The 18,170-nt window shown below is 39.4% G+C and overlaps 1 long non-coding RNA gene across 1 annotated transcript; it reads right to left on the bottom strand.

The window, feature by feature from the left end:
- Positions 1 to 3,695: 3,695 nt before the first annotated feature.
- On the bottom strand, positions 3,696 to 6,299 carry LOC144024364 (uncharacterized). Its single transcript, XR_013284748.1, has 3 exons — positions 6,127 to 6,299; positions 5,374 to 5,575; positions 3,696 to 4,441 (listed from the first exon to the last, which is right to left on the bottom strand). It is a non-coding gene; the product is annotated as an uncharacterized LOC144024364 (long non-coding RNA).
- Between the last annotated feature and the right edge of the window lie 11,871 nt (positions 6,300 to 18,170).

Here is an 18,170-nt window from a genome sequence, read left to right as displayed (position 1 = left end):
AGGCTTTTCTGACCAATTTTCAACTGGATCCCTTCAACGAGCTCAGCACAGTAGCTAAAAACGTAAAGTATGACATTTATTGTAACCACTAGGTGGCGCTATATGTATAACTGAATTTTTTCATATAGGTGTTTTCAGGCCGTGACTATTACGTTGCCTGAGAAGTTTGAGATTTTTTGGAGCTTGTACATGGGAGTTATTCAGCATTTGCTCTTTCTGGACAAATGAAATTTTAAAGGCAATATTTGATGCCCCGCCCCCGTCATATAGTATTTCGAAAACGCAAGATTTTTTGCCTAGTTTTTCTCTTAAGTCTTGAGATGATAAATGCCAAGTTTAAAGTCAATGGGATGAAAAATGTTTGCATAGGGGGAAAAAGCATGACCACAGTGAATGTGCCAAAATAGGCCAAAATTGGACATTAAAAAATTCATAGCTCACTTCCTGTACATTTTAGGAAATGGCTTCCACTGACTTTTTTGTGCGTCTCGTAGTGCTACACGTGCCTGCCATTTTTCGTAGCTCTAGCTCAAACGGACCGGGATTGGTTTTTATTTTTCTACGCTAGGTGGCGCTATAGAGTCGCGTTGTTATGACAACTACATAATATCAAATTTTTCGCCGGGCCCGAAGAGACTGCAAAGTTTGGTGAGTTTTCGTAAATGTTTAGGCCCTCAAAAATGCGATCGTTTACGGAGAAGAAGAAGAAGAAGAATAATAATAATTCTTACAAAAACAAGAGGGACCTCGCAGCGGTCGCTGCTCGGGCCCTAATAACTAGAGCTGCGAGCAGCTATAAAGGGCCCTCGCAGCCCGGGCCACGTTGGGGTCCTTGCACGTTGGGGTACTTGCACGTTGGGGTACTGGCACGTTGGGGTACTGGCATATTGGAAGCAAAATTTCTTTGAAAATGGCATAATAAACGTTTACATGTAGAATATTTTTTTGCCAGTGTGTGTGTCAAGCTCAACGGGTTTTGGTGATTGTTAAGACCTGCAAAAATCAGCATCCTTTTTTATTTTTAGGCAATGAGTTGCCCTGATTGGTATTTTTTTGTAAAAGTGTATATACACATCATCGCTCGTTGTACTCATTGCACAATGTTACTTTTATTGTCCAAAGGGGCAATCAAAAATGAATAAAACAAAATGGAAACGTACATACGTTTGGATCGGTGTGAAGCCAGTGAACAATTTGAGTGGTGGAAACTAAAAGAATATTCATAAATGACTTAGTTATCACACTTAGAATGAGTGTACATTTTTTGTACAAAATACCGTATGTGGGGTATTTTTTATTTTTTTTTATATAAGCCTCAAGGGCTAGGTGGCGCTGTATTTATAACTGAATGTTGTCATAGAGATACCTTCAGGCCTTGATTATAAGCATACATGTCAAGTGTGGGATTTTTTTTTGGAGCATGTACCGTGGAGTTATTAAGCATATCCTTCATTCACGATATTGCTTTTAATGTCCATAGAGGCTATCAAAAATAAATAAAAATATATATATGTTTGGATAAGTCTGATGCCAGTGAACATTTTGAGTGGTGGAAACTAAAAAAATATTCATAAATGACTTAGTTATCACACTTAGAATGAGTGTACATTTTTTGTACAAAATACCGTATGTGGGGTATTTTTTTTTCATGCCTCAAGGGCTAGGTGGCGCTGCATATATAACTGAATGTTGTCATAGAGATAACTTCAGGCCTTGACGATAAAAATACATGTCAAGTTTGGGATTTTTTGGAGCATGTACCGGGGAGTTATCAAGCATATCCTTTTTCATTGTGAAACACAAATTTTGATGCCCCGCCCTCATCATATAGTATTTCGAAAAGTCAAAATTTTTCCCCCTGTCGTTGGCTCAGGTCTTGACATGGTCCAGGCCAAGTCTTAACTCAGTCGGATGAAACGTGTAGGAGAAGTGGGCAAAAGTCTGCCCCCTGTGAATGTGCAAAAATCGTCAAATATGGGACATTCAAAAATTCGTAGCTCACTTCCTGTTCATTTTAGCATATGGGTACAAGAGACTTTTTTGTAGGTCTTGAGCTCCCTCATACACCTAAAAATATTCGTCGTTCTTGCTTAAACGTACAATCGGGGCTGCTTCGTTAAAAATTTCTAGGGGGCGCTATTGAGTCATTTTTGTAAAAATAGGACAATACATGATAAAATATTGCTCATTTTGCCAGGCCAGATGTGTGTGCCAAGTTTCATGAGTTTCTGCGCATGTTTAGACCATCAAAACTAGCGTTGTTTTCTTGGCGAACAGTGCTTAGCCACGCCCACAGCGATTCGCGAAAACTCACAAACTTCGTGTTGTGACATCATGAAGGCCGAAACCCCCATCTGAGCAAATATGAGGTTGGTCCAGTTAACGTGTTTGGGGAAAAATGTACAAGAAAATTCGTAAGGAAAAAAAATTGCCACTAGGTGGCGCTATCAGTTAGATGAAATATAAGTTCGTAGATGTCTTTAGGGCTGGACTCTCATCAAATGTGTGAAATTTTGAGAAGATAGGATCATCTCGGTCAAGTTCATGCAGCTTTTATTGTCACGAAAAATCTTCAGACTTTGCGTCACCGTAGCGGCCACGCCCTTTGGCGAAAAGTTACAATATTCGGTGTGGGGCATCATCAACATCTTAAGGCTTTTCTGACCAATTTTCAACTGGATCCCTTCAACGAGCTCAGCACAGTAGCTAAAAACGTAAAGTATGACATTTATTGTAACCACTAGGTGGCGCTATATGTATAACTGAATTTTTTCATATAGGTGTTTTCAGGCCGTGACTATTACGTTGCCTGAGAAGTTTGAGATTTTTTGGAGCTTGTACATGGGAGTTATTCAGCATTTGCTCTTTCTGGACAAATGAAATTTTAAAGGCAATATTTGATGCCCCGCCCCCGTCATATAGTATTTCGAAAACGCAAGATTTTTTGCCTAGTTTTTCTCTTAAGTCTTGAGATGATAAATGCCAAGTTTAAAGTCAATGGGATGAAAAATGTTTGCATAGGGGGAAAAAGTATGACCACAGTGAATGTGCCAAAATAGGCCAAAATTGGACATTAAAAAATTCATAGCTCACTTCCTGTACATTTTAGGAATTGGCTTCCACTGACTTTTTTGTGCGTCTCGTAGTGCTACACGTGCCTGCCAATTTTCGTAGCTCTAGCTCAAACGGGCCGGGATTGGTTTTTATTTTTCTACGCTAGGTGGCGCTATAGAGTCGCGTTGTTATGACAACTACATAATATCAAATTTTTCGCCGGGCCCGAAGAGACTGCAAAGTTTGGTGAGTTTTCGTAAATGTTTAGGCCCTCAAAAATGCGATCGTTTACGGAGAAGAAGAAGAAGAATAATAATAATAATTCTTACAAAAACAAGAGGGACCTCGCAGCGGTCGCTGCTCGGGCCCTAATAATAATAATAATAATAATAATAATAATAATAATAATAATAATAATAATAATAATAATAATTTTTACAAAAACAATAGGGACCTCGCAGCGGTCGCTGCTCGGGCCCTAATAATAATAATAATAACTAGAGCTGCGAGCAGCTATAAAGGGCCCTCGCAACCCGGGCCACGTTGGGGTATATGCAAGTCGGGGGACTTGCACGTTGGGGTACTGTTAAATAGACAAGGACCATGGAAAATAGAAATGCATTTGCCGTGCCTTGTGTGTAAAAAGGTGCAGTAAAAGGCCAAAAATGATGCACAATTCCCAAAATAAATTCAAAAGTGTGGACTTTCTGATGTGTGTGCAAAGTTTCATGAAAAGTCGCTCGTTTGATATTCAAAACCAGCATCTGTTCATTTGAAAACATTGCATGGCACAGAGATGGTGTGTGATCAAATAAAAAGCTTTTTGATGACTCTTAATGTGGTGTCGCTGTGCAACACATATGTATTCATGACATAGTGAAGTATTGTGACAGTTTTGTAGGGTCCAGCAAACAGTAAATGTGTGACAGTTATTCAAGAAAAAATGTAGCTTTGAAGCAGGCTAACCAATGACATCATCTAAAGGGGAAAAAAGCACATGAGCAAGCATAGGTATAAGTAGAGGAGAAAAAGAGATGAAAGAAGTGCGAGAGATGGAACAGGAGAGGAATGCAGCTGTTTATGTATAGCTGTTGTAACAGGACAGATTAAATAACGCTTTAACCTGGGGTTAACAGCGCCCTAGGACAGATAAACTCTTTAGTGTAAAAGTTTTCTGGGACAGATGAATCCCTTGGGGTCAAAGAGTTTGGGTTAGCACATAGTCTGTCTTAGGATAATGTAACCTCCATGGATGAATTAGTCCTAGGACGCTTTGACCTGCGGGCTAAAACTTCAGGGGGGTTAACCTGTCCTGTTATATTGTGATCATCGTCTTCGTGCATGTCCTCAGTGGCTTCTTCTGTCTGTGTGGCAGCATTTGATACATCTGTAGAACAAAAAAGAATGAAGAATCATGTTAGATCTGTGAAGTTTGGTTGTCTTAGGTGTAGTTTACAGAACAGTCGTGTGCATATTTTTAGCATGGTAGTGTCTTAATACAAATGCATATTATGTAATGCACTGTATATGGATATTACAGACGTAATATTTGACGGTGATCTTATATTCATAGTTTTTGCCCGTTAATAAATAATATAGCTAGTAAGTAATAAGACACGCAAAAATGGTATAGTTGAATCCTCTGGGTCAAAAAGCAATGTTTTAGGATTGTGTGATGAAATGATGAATAAAAGTAAGGATACGACAGGTACATAAATGGTTATGTAAGTGTAAAATTTGGCATGGTGTGTCCAGATACATGCAGGATAAGTATAAAATGTTATGGTGTGTGATTGATTTTTTCTTAGTAAAAATTAGTATTGTAATGGTCAAGTCACAGTATGTCCAAAAATTTTTTTATTAAAAATCTATGGTATAGAAACATCATAATCAGGGGCAAAGACATAAACATAATAATAGTAATTAATAATGATAGAATTTAAATACAATCTTTTCCATGAATATGTCAGTTATTTTGAGAAGATACAGAAAAAAAAGAACTTTGAAGTGTCTATCAGTGGATGAAAGAGGGCAAGATCACAGCATAGCTACATGATATCAGTCACATTTGAAAGTAATCAAGTGTAGTATGTATTCACATTATATACATTGAGAAATTGCGGCTCAATAATCAGTCAGTGTTTTAGTTAACAGTCCAATGTTACCTTCAAGATATTCCTAACAGAAAAAAAGGAACGTGCATTAACAAAAAAATGTAAAAATGTCCATTGTCAAACATGTCATTCATTATACACAATGTGTAGGATGGGGATGCTTGCTGTGTTAGTGTTTGTGTGTCTTCCATGTCATATAGCTTACCATCACGGACAAATGCATCACATGCATCCTTTATATCCAATGCAGTCTGGAGTTCTTTCACAAGCTTGGTTTTGAAGTCTATCTGTTTTTCAAGTGCTCGATTGACTCGAGTCACATGGACTAGTTGGTTCATTTGGGAATGAAGATCAAGGCTGCGCTGGTATAAGTCGTTGCGACTGGAAGCATGATCAATGCATGCATACTGTAATGACAAAGCATTCAATGAAAATCAGTCATGTTAGATTCCATGATTCTAAATAGCAGAGGTAACGTGTTGGTGCAAAACGTTGTGGTCGTGTTGCATGTTACTCAATGGCTGTGTGTGTCAAAACGAGTTTATTTGAAAGAATATACAAATATATACACACGGACATATATATTTATACAGTATAACAGTACCGCATGTATTGGTTTTAAGGAAAGAGTTGAAAAGCAGTGTTCAGAAAAAAGCATAAGACGCACAAAGTACCATTTCACTACATGTAATAAGTTGTCAAGTAGACATGTGAATTAAGTGGTTAAGATAGTGGCTACTGTGCAAGTAAGCTTCAATTGTCTCTAAAAGGTTAGCATATGTGTTCTACATGATATCAATGGCTAGACGTGCTCGTGGAGAAACATTACAAACAGAAAAACACACTAAAGGTGCCTTTAACAAACCTGTTAATAAATGAGAACTTAATACATATATGTATGGCATACTGTATATGATTGAGAAAGTTGTCCTGTTTAGTTTATGTATTGTATACTTACGGAAAAAAGTTGGCAATCTTTGCGTATGGAGATGATTAGAAGAGGGTCTTTATCAAAAGAGAATTTGCTTGGTGATTTGTTCATGTTCTGTAGAAAAGCAAAGGAGTAGAAATAAATACAGTATCATACTTCATAAACATACAAGAAATTTGTAGCTGTATTAACCATTGTTGGTATTTGAAGTGATAATTTAGGAATAGAAGTGTAGTGATTGCAGAATTTATAGAGTGCTTACCTTGTATGACTTTGTAGATGGAAATGTCTTTTGTTGAAAGAGCTCTTTGTTGTCTACTATATATGCAAGGACAAGCATAAGTAGGTGTGGTTATGAAGTACTTGACCATTGAAATAAAGCAGTGGTATCAAATGTATGGACCGTGGTTTGGCTCAGGCCTGCAAAGGGGTTTAATGTGGCACAAGAGATAATCTTGTAAGGTACAAAAAATAATAATAATATAATAGGTATGCCTCTGAGTTTTCACAAATCTAGGTCAAGTCAAGTCATCTTTAGTTATTTCGCGCTTGAATCATCCAATCGGAAATGCTCCATAAAAAATGTATAGAGGGTGCGATTTATTGCAAATTGCACAAGAAATCTCTAAAAATTCATGTTAATGACAAGTCTGATGTGTGTGCAAAGTTTCACGAGTTTTCACACATGTATAGATAAAAAAAACAAAGCAGCACTTTACTTGGCAACCAATGCATCGCTATAGCAGCAGCGTGCGACAAAATAAAAAACTTTCGATAAATTTGCATCTTAAACATCTTAAGATGAAACACACCAAGTTTGAACACGGTCGGATGAATTTTGTAGGAGGAGTTAAAATATGACCCCTAAAAAAGGCCACAAAAAAAGGCTACAAATCCCATCATAAATCAAAATGGCGGACTTCCTGTTTGGTTTAGCACATGGTTCCAAGAGACTTTTTTGTACATCGTGGGCTCTTATGTATGCCTCTAAATTATCATAGCGCTAGGTGAAACGTACAACCGGGAATGCTTCGTTAAAGAGGAGTTTTTTAGCTCAAAATGTGATGCCCGGCCCCTACGGGACTTCCTGTTGGGTTTAGCACATGGCACCAAGAGACTTTTTTGTACATCGTGGGCTGTTACATTTGTCTCCAAATTTTCGTAGCTCTAGCTGCTTCGTACAACTGGGAATGCTTCATTAAGAAGGAATTTTTTCCTTTGCAAACTGTGCATGCCACGGCAACAGCGTGCGACAAAATAAAAAGCTTTCAATAACTTTTCATCTTCAACATCTTAAGATGAATCACACCAAGTTTGGAGATGATCGGATAAACTCTGTAGGAGGAGTTCGTTAAAATAAGACCCCTATGAAATGGCCCAAAAAATGGCAACACGTTCCAAAGTAAATCAAAATGGCGGACTTCCTGTTCGGTTTAGCATATGGTTCAAAAAGAGTTTTTTGTACCTTGAGGGCTGTTACATATGTCTTCAAATATTGGTAACTCTAGGTGAAATGTACAGCCGGGAATGCTTCATTAAGTTAGAATTTTGAAACACAAAATTTGATGCCTCGCCTCTGGCGGACTTCCTGTTAGGTTTAGCATATGGCACCAACAGACTTTTTTGTAGATCATAGTCTGTTACATATGTGTACCAATTTTCGTAGCTCTAGATTAAACGTACCACCGGCAATGCTTCGTTAAGTAAGAATTTTGAAACTGTAAATTTGATGCCCCGCCACCATCATATAGTATGTCAAAAACTTTAGATTTTTTACCATGATGTTGTCCCAGGTGTTGAGATGGTACAGCCCAAGTTTGAAGTCAATCGGGTTAACCGTGTAGGAGAAGCGGGCAAAAGTATGACCCCTGTAAATGTGCAAAAATGGGCCAAAATTGGACATTCAAATACTCATACCTCACTTCCTGTCTATTTTAGGGTACACATATCAAAGAGGTTTTTGTTCATCTGGATGTGCTACAGGTGCCACACAATTTTCGTAGCCATAGGACAATCGTAGCGGGACAGGGATCCGTTAAACCTATGTAGGTGGCGCTACAGAGCCATTTTTCTGTTATCATGTATGGTGACTTTAAAATATCAAATTTTTCGCCAGACCCGATCTGCGTGTAAAGTTTGGTGAGTTTTCGTTCATGTTTAGTGCCTCAAAAATGTGGTTGTTTGCGGAAAAGAATAATAACAAAGAAAAAGAAGAAGAAGAAGAAGAAGAAGAAGAATAATAAGAATTCCTTCAGGAACAATAGGGACCTCGCAGCGGTCGCTGCTCGGGCCCTAATAATAATAATGATAATAATTCGAACGAAAAACAATAGGGACCTCGCAGCGGTCGCTGCTCGGGCCCTAATAATAATAATAATTAGAACGAAAAACAATAGGGACCTCGCAGCGGTCGCTGCTCGGGCCCTAATAACTAGAGCTGCGAGCAGCTATAAAGGGCCCTCGCAACCCGTGCCACGTTGGGGTATTTGCACGTCGGGGTACTGGCACGTTAGGGTACTGTTTCATAAGAAACCGTCTAAATTGTAAATGTTTTGCCAAGCTTTTTGTGTTTGTTCACATTGCTATGGAATGCTTTGTCGAGGTATTCGGCTGATAGGTATGCCTCCCAATATTCACACATCTAGCTGAATCACATAAAAAAAAAAAATTCTTTGCAAACAATGCATCGCTACAGCAAAGGCGTGCCACGTTGGGGTACTTGCACGTCGGGGTACTGGCACGTTGGGGTACTGTCAAATAGGACAAGGACCATCTAAAATGTTTTTGACAAGCCTTGTGTGTGCAAAGTTTAATCAAAACGCAAAATATGGTGCGCAATTCCCAAAATAAATTCAAAATGGCGGACTTTCTTTTAGGTTTAGCATACGGCTACAGAATACTTTTTGTAGGTCTTAAGCTAATAGGTATGCCTCCCAGTTTTCACAAATCTAGGTCAAGTCATCTTTAGTTGTGTATCGCTTGAATCATACAATTGGAAATGCTCCATAAAAATGCATACAGGGCGCTATTGAGCACAACGTTGGGTTACTTGCACGTCAGGGTACTGGCACGTTGGGGTACTGTTACATGGAACAAGGACCATTTAAAATGTTAGTTTTTTCCATGCCTTGTCTGTGCAAAGTTTAATGAAGAAGGCCAAAAATTATGTATAATTCCCAAAATAAAATCAAAATAGCGGACTTCCTCTTTGGTTTGGCAAATGGCTACATAATACTTTTTTGTAGGTCTAGCATAATCATACAATCGGAAATGCTTCATAAAAATGTCTAGAGGGCGCTATTTATTGCAAATTGCACAATAAATCTCTGAAAATTCATGTTCATGACAAGTCTGATGTGTTTGCAAAGTTTCATGAGTTTTCATGTGTATAAAAAAAAAAAAAAGCAGCACTTGACAACTGTTACATGGAACAAGGACCATTTAAAATGTTAGTTTTTTCCATGCCTTGTCTGTGCAAAGTTGAATGAAAAAGGCCAAAAATGATGTATAATTCCCAAAATAAAATCAAAATAGCGGACTTCCTCTTTGGTTTGGCAAATGGCTACATAATACTTTTTTGTAGGTCTAGCATAATCATACAATCGGAAATGCTTCATAAAAAGGTCTAGAGGGCGCTATTTATTGCAAATTGCACAATAAATCTCTGAAAATTCATGTTCATGACAAGTCTGATGTGTTTGCAAAGTTCCATGAGTTTTCATGTGTATAAAATAAAAAAAGCAGCACTTGACAAACAATGCATTGCTATGGCAACAGCGTGTTACAAAATAAAAAACTTTCGATTACTTTGCATCTTAAACATCTTAAGATGAAACACACCAAGTTTGAAGACAGTCGGATAAATTTTGTAGGAGGGGTTCGTTAAAATATGACCCCTGAAGGTTTTTCCTTGCCCGGTTGGAGGGTTAGATCAGGGGATGTCGCAACTTGTTTGTGGTTAAGTGCTACAGAAGTAAATGTGTCTTAACAACCTCATGATTGAATGTGTTTTCAATTCTCTAGGATGTGATTGGATTGTATCAATTAAATGTTCTTTTACTGATTCAGTGAGTAGTAAAAATAGTGTGTCAAGTATAATGACATGAAATATAAGGAATACAAAAAACAAAACAAGAACCCTCTAAATTACACATTTTGTTCCAGGCTTTATGTGCGTGCATAGTTTGAGTATACACCTAGGTTTAGGCCAGGAGTGTTCAAACCTTTTGCAAAGAGGGCCGGGTATGGTAAGGTGAAAATGTGTGGGGCCTAATCAACCATTTAGTTTAGCCTGACATAATTTTTTTACATGCATATGTAAATATATATATGTGGACAAATGTGTACATATGTCTACAAATTTTTGTAGCTCGAGCTGCTTCGTCCAACTGGGAACGCTGCATTAAGAAGGATTTTTTTTCCTTTGCCAACAGTGCATGCCACGACAACAGCGTGCGACGAAATAAAAAGCTTTCAATAACTTTTCATCGTCAACATCTTAAGATGAATCACACCAAGTTTGAAGATGATCGGTTAAACTCTGTAGGAGGAGTTCGTTAAAATAAGACCCCTATGAAATGGCCAAAAAAATGGCAACATGTTCCAAAGTAAATCAAAATGGCAGACTTCCTGTTAGGTTTAGCATATGGTTCAAAAAGAGTTTTTTGTACCTCGAGGGCTGTTACATATGTCTTCAAATTTTGGTCACTCTAGGTGAAACGTACAGCCGGAAATGCTTCATTAAGTAAAAATTTTGAAATGCAAAATTTGATGCCCTGCCTCTGGCGGACTTCCTGTTAGGTTTAGCATATGGCACCAACAGGCTTTTTTTGTAGATCATAGTCTGTTACATATGTGTACCAATTTTCGTAGCTCTAGATTAAACGTATAACCGGCAATACTTCAGATGAAACATGCCAAAGAATGAAGACAATCTGATAAGTTTTGTAGAAAATATGAGGCCTATAAAAGGCCCCCAAAAAATGGCTACAAATAGCAAAGTAAATCAAAATGCCGGACTTCCTGTTTGGCTTAGCATATGGTTCTAAAAGACTTTTTTGTACATCGTGGGCTCTTATGTATGCCTCCGAATTATCATAGCGCTAGGTGAAAGGTACAACCGGGAATGCTTCGTTAAAGAGGAGTTTTTTAGCTCAAAAAGTGATGCCCGGCCCTTGCGGGACTTCCTGTTGGGTTTAGCACAAAGCAGCAAGAGACTTTTTTGTACATCGTGGGCTGTTACATATGTCTACAAATTTTCGTAGCTCTAGCTGCTTCGTACAACTGAGAATTCTTCATTAAGAAGAATTTTTTTCCTTTGCAAACAAGTGCATGCCACGACAACAGCGTGCAGCGAAATAAAAAGCTTTCAATAACTTTTCATCTTCAACATTTTAAGATGAATCACACCAAGTTTGGAGATGATCGGATAAACTCTGTAGGAGGAGTTCGTTAAAATAAGACCCCTATGAAATGGCCCAAAAAATGGCAACACGTTCCAAAGTAAATCAAAATGGCGGACTTCCTGTTCGGTTTAGCATATGGTTCAAAAAGAGTTTTTTGTACCTTGAGGGCTGTTACATATGTCTTCAAATGTTGGTAACTCTAGGTGAAATGTACAGCCGGGAATGCTTCATTAAATAAGAATTTTGAAACACAAAATTTGATGCCTCGCCTCTGGCGGACTTCCTGTTAGGTTTAGCATATGGCACCAACAGGCTTTTTTGTAGATCATAGTCTGTTACATATGTGTACCAATTTTCATGGCTCTCAATTAAACGTACCACCTGCAATGCTTTGTTAAGTAAGAATTTTGAAACTGTAAATTTGATGCCCCGCCACCGTCATATAGTATGTCAAAAACTTTTGATTTTTTACCATGATGTTGTCCCAGGTGTTGAGATGGTACAGCCCAAGTTTGAAGTCAATCGGGTTAACCGTGTAGGAGAAGCGGGCAAAAGTATGACCCCTGTAAATGTGCAAAAATGGGCCAAAATTGGACATTCAAATACTCATACCTCACTTCCTGTCTATTTTAGGGTACACATATCAAAGAGGTTTTTGTTCATCTGGATGTGCTACAGGTGCCACACAATTTTCGTAGCCATAGGATAATCGTAGCGGGACAGGGATCCGTTAAACCTATGTAGGTGGCGCTACAGAGCCATTTTTCTGTTATCATGTATGGCGACTTTAAAATATCAAATTTTTCGCCAGGCCCGATCTGCGTGTAAAGTTTGGTGAGTTTTCGTTCATGTTTAGTGCCTCAAAAATGTGGTTGTTTGCGGAAAAGAATAATAACAAAGAAAAAGAAGAAGAAGAAGAAGAATAATAATAAGAATTCCTTCAGGAACAATAGGGACCTCGCAGCGGTCGCTGCTCGGGCCCTAATAATAATAATAAGAAGAATTCCTACAAAAACAATAGGGCCTCGCAGCGGCACCGCCGCCGCCGCTGCTCGGGCCCTAATAATAATAATAATAATAATAATAAGAAGAAGAATTCCTACAAAAACAATAGGGCCTCGCAGCGGCACCGCCGCCGCCGCTGCTCGGGCCCTAACTAGAGCTGCGAGCAGCTATAAAGGGCCCTCGCAACCTGGGCCACGTTGGGGTACTTGCACGTCGGGGTACTGGCACGTTGGGGTACTGTCAAATCGGACAAGGACCATCTAAAATGTTTTTGACAAGCTTTGTGAGTGCAAAAGGCCAAAGATGGTGTGCAATTCCCAAAATAAATTCAAAATGGCGGACTTCCTTTTAGGTTTAGCATACGGCTACAGAATACTTTTTGTAGGTCTTAAGCTAATAGGTATGCCTCCCAGTTTTCACAAATCTAGGTCAAGTCATCTTTAGTTGTGTATCGCTTGAATCATAAAATTGGAAATGCTCCATAAAAATGCATAGAGGGCGCTATTGAGCACAACGTTGGGTTACTTGCACGTCAGGGTACTGGCACGTTGGGGTACTGTTACATGGAACAAGGACCATTTAAAATGTTAGTTTTTTCCATGCCTTGTTTGTGCAAAGTTTAATGAAAGAGGCCAAAAATGATGTATAATTCCCAAAATAAAATCAAAATAGCGGACTTCCTCTTTGGTTTGGCAAATGGCTACATAATACTTTTTTGTAGGTATTCTGCTGATAGGGGTCTGTCCTAATTTTCACAAATCTAGCAGAATCATACAATCGGAAATACTTCATAAAAATGTCTAGAGGGCGCTATTTATTGCAAATTGCACAATAAATCTCTAAAAATTCATGTTCATGACAAGTCTGATGTGTTTGCAAAGTTTCATGAGTTTTCACACATGTATAGATAAAAAAACAAAGCAGCACTTTACTTGGCAAACAATGCATCGCTATAGCAGCAGCGTGCGACAAAATAAAACTTGCGATAACTTTGCATCTTAAACATCTTACGATGAAAGACACCAAGTTTGAAGACGGTCGGATGAACTTTGTACGAGGAGTTCGTTAAAATATGACCCCTGAAAAAGGCCACAAAAAATGGCAACAAATCCCATCGTAAATCAAAATGGCGGACTTCCTGTTTGGTTTAGCACATGGTTCCAAGAGACTTTTTTGTACATCGTAGGCTCTTATGTATGCCTGCAAATTATCATCGCGCTAGGTGAAACGTACAACCGGGAATGCTTCGTTAAAGAGGAGTTTTCTAGCTCAAAATGTGATGCCCGGCCCCTGGGGGACTTCCTGTTGGGTTTAGCACATGGCACCAAGAGACTTTTTTGTACATTGTGGGCTGTTACATATGTCTACAAATTTTTGTAGCTCTAGCTACTTCGTACAACTGGGAATGCTTCATTAAGAAGGATTTTTTTCCTTTGCAAAAAGTGCATGCCACGACAACAGCGTGCGACGAAATAAAGAGCTTTCAATAACTTTTCATCCTCAACATCTTAAGATGAGTCACACCAAGTTTGAAGATGATCGGATAAACTCTGTAGGAGGAGTTCGTTAAAATAAGACCCCTACGAAATGGCCCAAAAAATGGCAACACATTCCAAAGTAAATCAAAATGGCGGACGTCCTGTTAGGTTTAGCATATGGTTCAAAAAGAGTTTTTTGTACCTCGAGGGCTGTTATATACCTCTACAAATTTTGGTAACTCTAGGTGAAACGTACAGCCGGGTATGCTTTGTTAAAGAGGAGTTTTTTAGCTCAAAATGTGATGCCCGGCCCCTGGGGGACTTCCTGTTGGGTTTAGCACAGGGCACCAAGAGACTTTTTTGTACATCTTGGGCTGTTACATATGTCTACAAATTTTCGTAGCTCTCGCTGCTTCGTACAAATGGGAATGCTTCTTTAAGGATATTTTTTTTCCTTTGCAAACAGTGCATGCCATGACAACAGCGTGCGACGAAATACAAAGGTTTCAATATCTTTTCATCTTCAACATCTTAAGATGAATCACACCAAGTTTGAAGATGATCGGATAAACACTGTAGGAGGAGTTCGTTAAAATAAGACCCCAATGAAATGGCCAAAAAAATGGCAACACGTTCCAAAATAAATCAAAATGGCGGACTTCCTGTGAGGTTTAGCATATGGTTCAAAAAGAGTTTTTTGTAGGTCATAGCCTTTTACATATGTGTACAAATTTTCGTAGCTCTAGATTAAACGTACAACCGGCAATGCTTCGTGAAGTAAGAATTTTTAAACTCTAAATTTGATGCGTCGCCGCCGTCATATAGTATATCAAAAACTTTAGATTTTTTACAATGATGTTGTCCCAGGTGTTGAGATGGTCCATCCCAAGTTTGAAGTCAATCGGGTTAACCGTGTAGGAGAAGCGGGCAAAAGTATGACCCCTGTAAATGTGCAAAACTGGGCCAAAATTGGACATTCAGATGATCATACCTCACTTTCTGTCTATTTTAGGGTACACACATCAAAGAGGTTTTTGTTCATCTGGATGTGCTACGGGTGCCACACAATTTTCGTCGCCATAGGACAATCGTAGCGGGACAGGGATCCGTTTAACCTATGTAGGTGGCGCTATGGAGCCATTTTTCTGTTATCATGTATGGCGACTTTAAAATATCAAATTTTTCGCCAGGCCTGATGTGCGTGTAAAGTTTGGTGAGTTTTCGTTCACGTTTAGCGTCTCAAAAATGCGATTGTTTGCGGAGAATAATAATAATAATAATAATAATAATAATAAGAAGAAGAAGAAGAATTCCTACAAAAACAATAGGGCCTCGCAGCGGCACCGCCGCCGCCGCTGCTCGGGCCCTAATAAGAATTCCTACAAAAACAATAGGGCCTCGCAGCGGCACCGCCGCCGCCGCTGCTCGGGCCCTAATAAGAATTCCTTGAAAAACAATAGGGACCTCGCAGCGGTCGCTGCTCGGGCCCTAATAATAAGAAGAATTCCTACAAAAACAATAGGGCCTCGCAGCGGCACCGCCGCCGCCGCTGCTCGGGCCCTAATAATAAGAATTCCTTCAGGAACAATAGGGACCTCGCAGCGGTCGCTGCTCGGGCCCTAAATAATAATAAGAAGAATTCCTACAAAAACAATAGGGCCTCGCAGCGGCACCGCCGCCGCCGCTGCTCGGGCCCTAATAATAATAAGAAGAATTCCTACAAAAACAATAGGGCCTCGCAGTGGCACCGCCGCCGGTGCCGCCGCTGCTCGGGCCCTAATAATAATAAGAATTCCTACAAAAACAATAGGGCCTCGCAGCGGCACTGCCGCTGCCGCTGCTCGGGCCCTAATAATAATAATAATCCAATCGAAAAACAATAGGGACCTCGCAGCGGTAGCTGCTCGAGCCCTAATAATAATAATAATAATAATTTTTACAAAAACAATAGGGACCTCGCAGCGGTCGCTGCTCGGGCCCTAATAATAAGAAGAATTCCTACAAAAACAATAGGGCCTCGCAGCGGCACCGCCGCCGCCGCTGCTCGGGCCCTAATAATAAGAATTCCTTCAGGAACAATAGGGACCTCGCAGCGGTCGCTGCTCGGGCCCTAAATAATAATAATAAGAATTCCTACAAAAACAATAGGGCCTCGCAGCGGCACCGCCGCCGCCGCTGCTCGGGCCCTAATAATAATAAGAAGAATTCCTACAAAAACAATAGGGCCTCGCAGTGGCACCGCCGCCGGTGCCGCCGCTGCTCGGGCCCTAATAATAAGAAGAATTCCTACAAAAACAATAGGGCCTCGCAGCGGCACTGCCGCTGCCGCTGCTCGGGCCCTAGTAATAATAATAATCCGATCGAAAAACAATAGGGACCTCGCAGCGGTAGCTGCTCGAGCCCTAATAATAATAATAATAATAATTTTTACAAAAACAATAGGGACCTCGCAGCCATCGCTGCTCGCCCCTAATAATAATAATAATAATAACTAGAGCTGCGAGCAGCTATAAAGGGCCCTCGCAACCCGGGCCACGTTGGGGTATATGCAAGTCGGGGGACTTGCACGTTGGGGTACTGTTAAATAGACAAGGACCATGGAAAATAGAAATGCATTTGCCGTGCCTTGTGTGTAAAAAGGTGCAGTAAAAGGCCAAAAATGATGCACAATTCCCAAAATAAATTCAAAAGTGTGGACTTTCTGATGTGTGTGCAAAGTTTCATGAAAAGTCGCTCGTTTGATATTCAAAACCAGCATCTGTTTATTTGACAACATTGCATGGCACAGAGATGGTGTGTGATCAAATAAAAAGCTTTTTGATGACTCTTAATGTGGTGTCGCTGTGCAACACATATGTATTCATGACATAGTGAAGTATTGTGACAGTTTTGTAGGGTCCAGCAAACAGTAAATGTGTGACAGTTATTCAAGAAAAAATGTAGCTTTGAAGCAGGCTAACCAATGACATCATCTAAAGGGGAAAAAAGCACATGAGCAAGCATAGGTATAAGTAGAGGAGAAAAAGAGATGAAAGAAGTGCGAGAGATGGAACAGGAGAGGAATGCAGCTGTTTATGTATAGCTGTTGTAACAGGACAGATTAAATAACACTTTAACCTGGGGTTAACAGCGCCCTAGGACAGATAAACTCTTTAGTGTAAAAGTTTTCTGGGACAGATGAATCCCTTGGGGTCAAAGAGTTTGGGTTAGCACATAGTCTGTCTTAGGATAATGTAACCTCCATGGATGAATTAGTCCTAGGACGCTTTGACCTGCGGGCTAAAACTTCAGGGGGGTTAACCTGTCCTGTTATATTGTGATCATCGTCTTCGTGCATGTCCTCAGTGGCTTCTTCTGTCTGTGTGGCAGCATTTGATACATCTGTAGAACAAAAAAGAATGAAGAATCATGTTAGATCTGTGAAGTTTGGTTGTCTTAGGTGTAGTTTACAGAACAGTCGTGTGCATATTTTTAGCATGGTAGTGTCTTAATACAAATGCATATTATGTAATGCACTGTATATGGATATTACAGACGTAATATTTGACGGTGATCTTATATTCATAGTTTTTGCCCGTTAATAAATAATATAGCTAGTAAGTAATAAGACACGCAAAAATGGTATAGTTGAATCCTCTGGGTCAAAAAGCAATGTTTTAGGATTGTGTGATGAAATGATGAATAAAAGTAAGGATACGACAGGTACATAAATGGTTATATATACACACAGACATATATATTTATACAGTATAACAGTGCCGCATGTATTGGTTTTAAGGAAAGAGTTGAAAAGCAGTGTTCAGAAAAAAGCATAAGACGCACAAAGTACCATTTCACTACATGTAATAAGTTGTCAAGTAGACATGTGAATTAAGTGGTTAAGATAGTGGCTACTGTGCAAGTAAGCTTCAATTGTCTCTAAAAGGTTAGCATATGTGTTCTACATGATATCAATGGCTAGACGTGCTCGTGGAGAAACATTACAAACAGAAAAACACACTAAAGGTGCCTTTAACAAACCTGTTAATAAATGAGAACTTAATACATATATGTATGGCATACTGTATATGATTGAGAAAGTTGTCCTGTTTAGTTTATGTATTGTATACTTACGGAAAAAAGTTGGCAATCTTTGCGTATGGAGATGATTAGAGGGTCTTTATCAAAAGAGAATTTGCTTGTT

The sequence above is a fragment of the Festucalex cinctus genome, chromosome 8 (genome assembly GCF_051991245.1).
Source record: "Festucalex cinctus isolate MCC-2025b chromosome 8, RoL_Fcin_1.0, whole genome shotgun sequence".
Taxonomy (NCBI): Eukaryota; Metazoa; Chordata; class Actinopteri; order Syngnathiformes; family Syngnathidae; genus Festucalex; species Festucalex cinctus.
The sequence above is the reverse complement of the archived record's forward strand: the minus strand, read 5'-3'. Positions and strand labels throughout refer to the sequence as shown.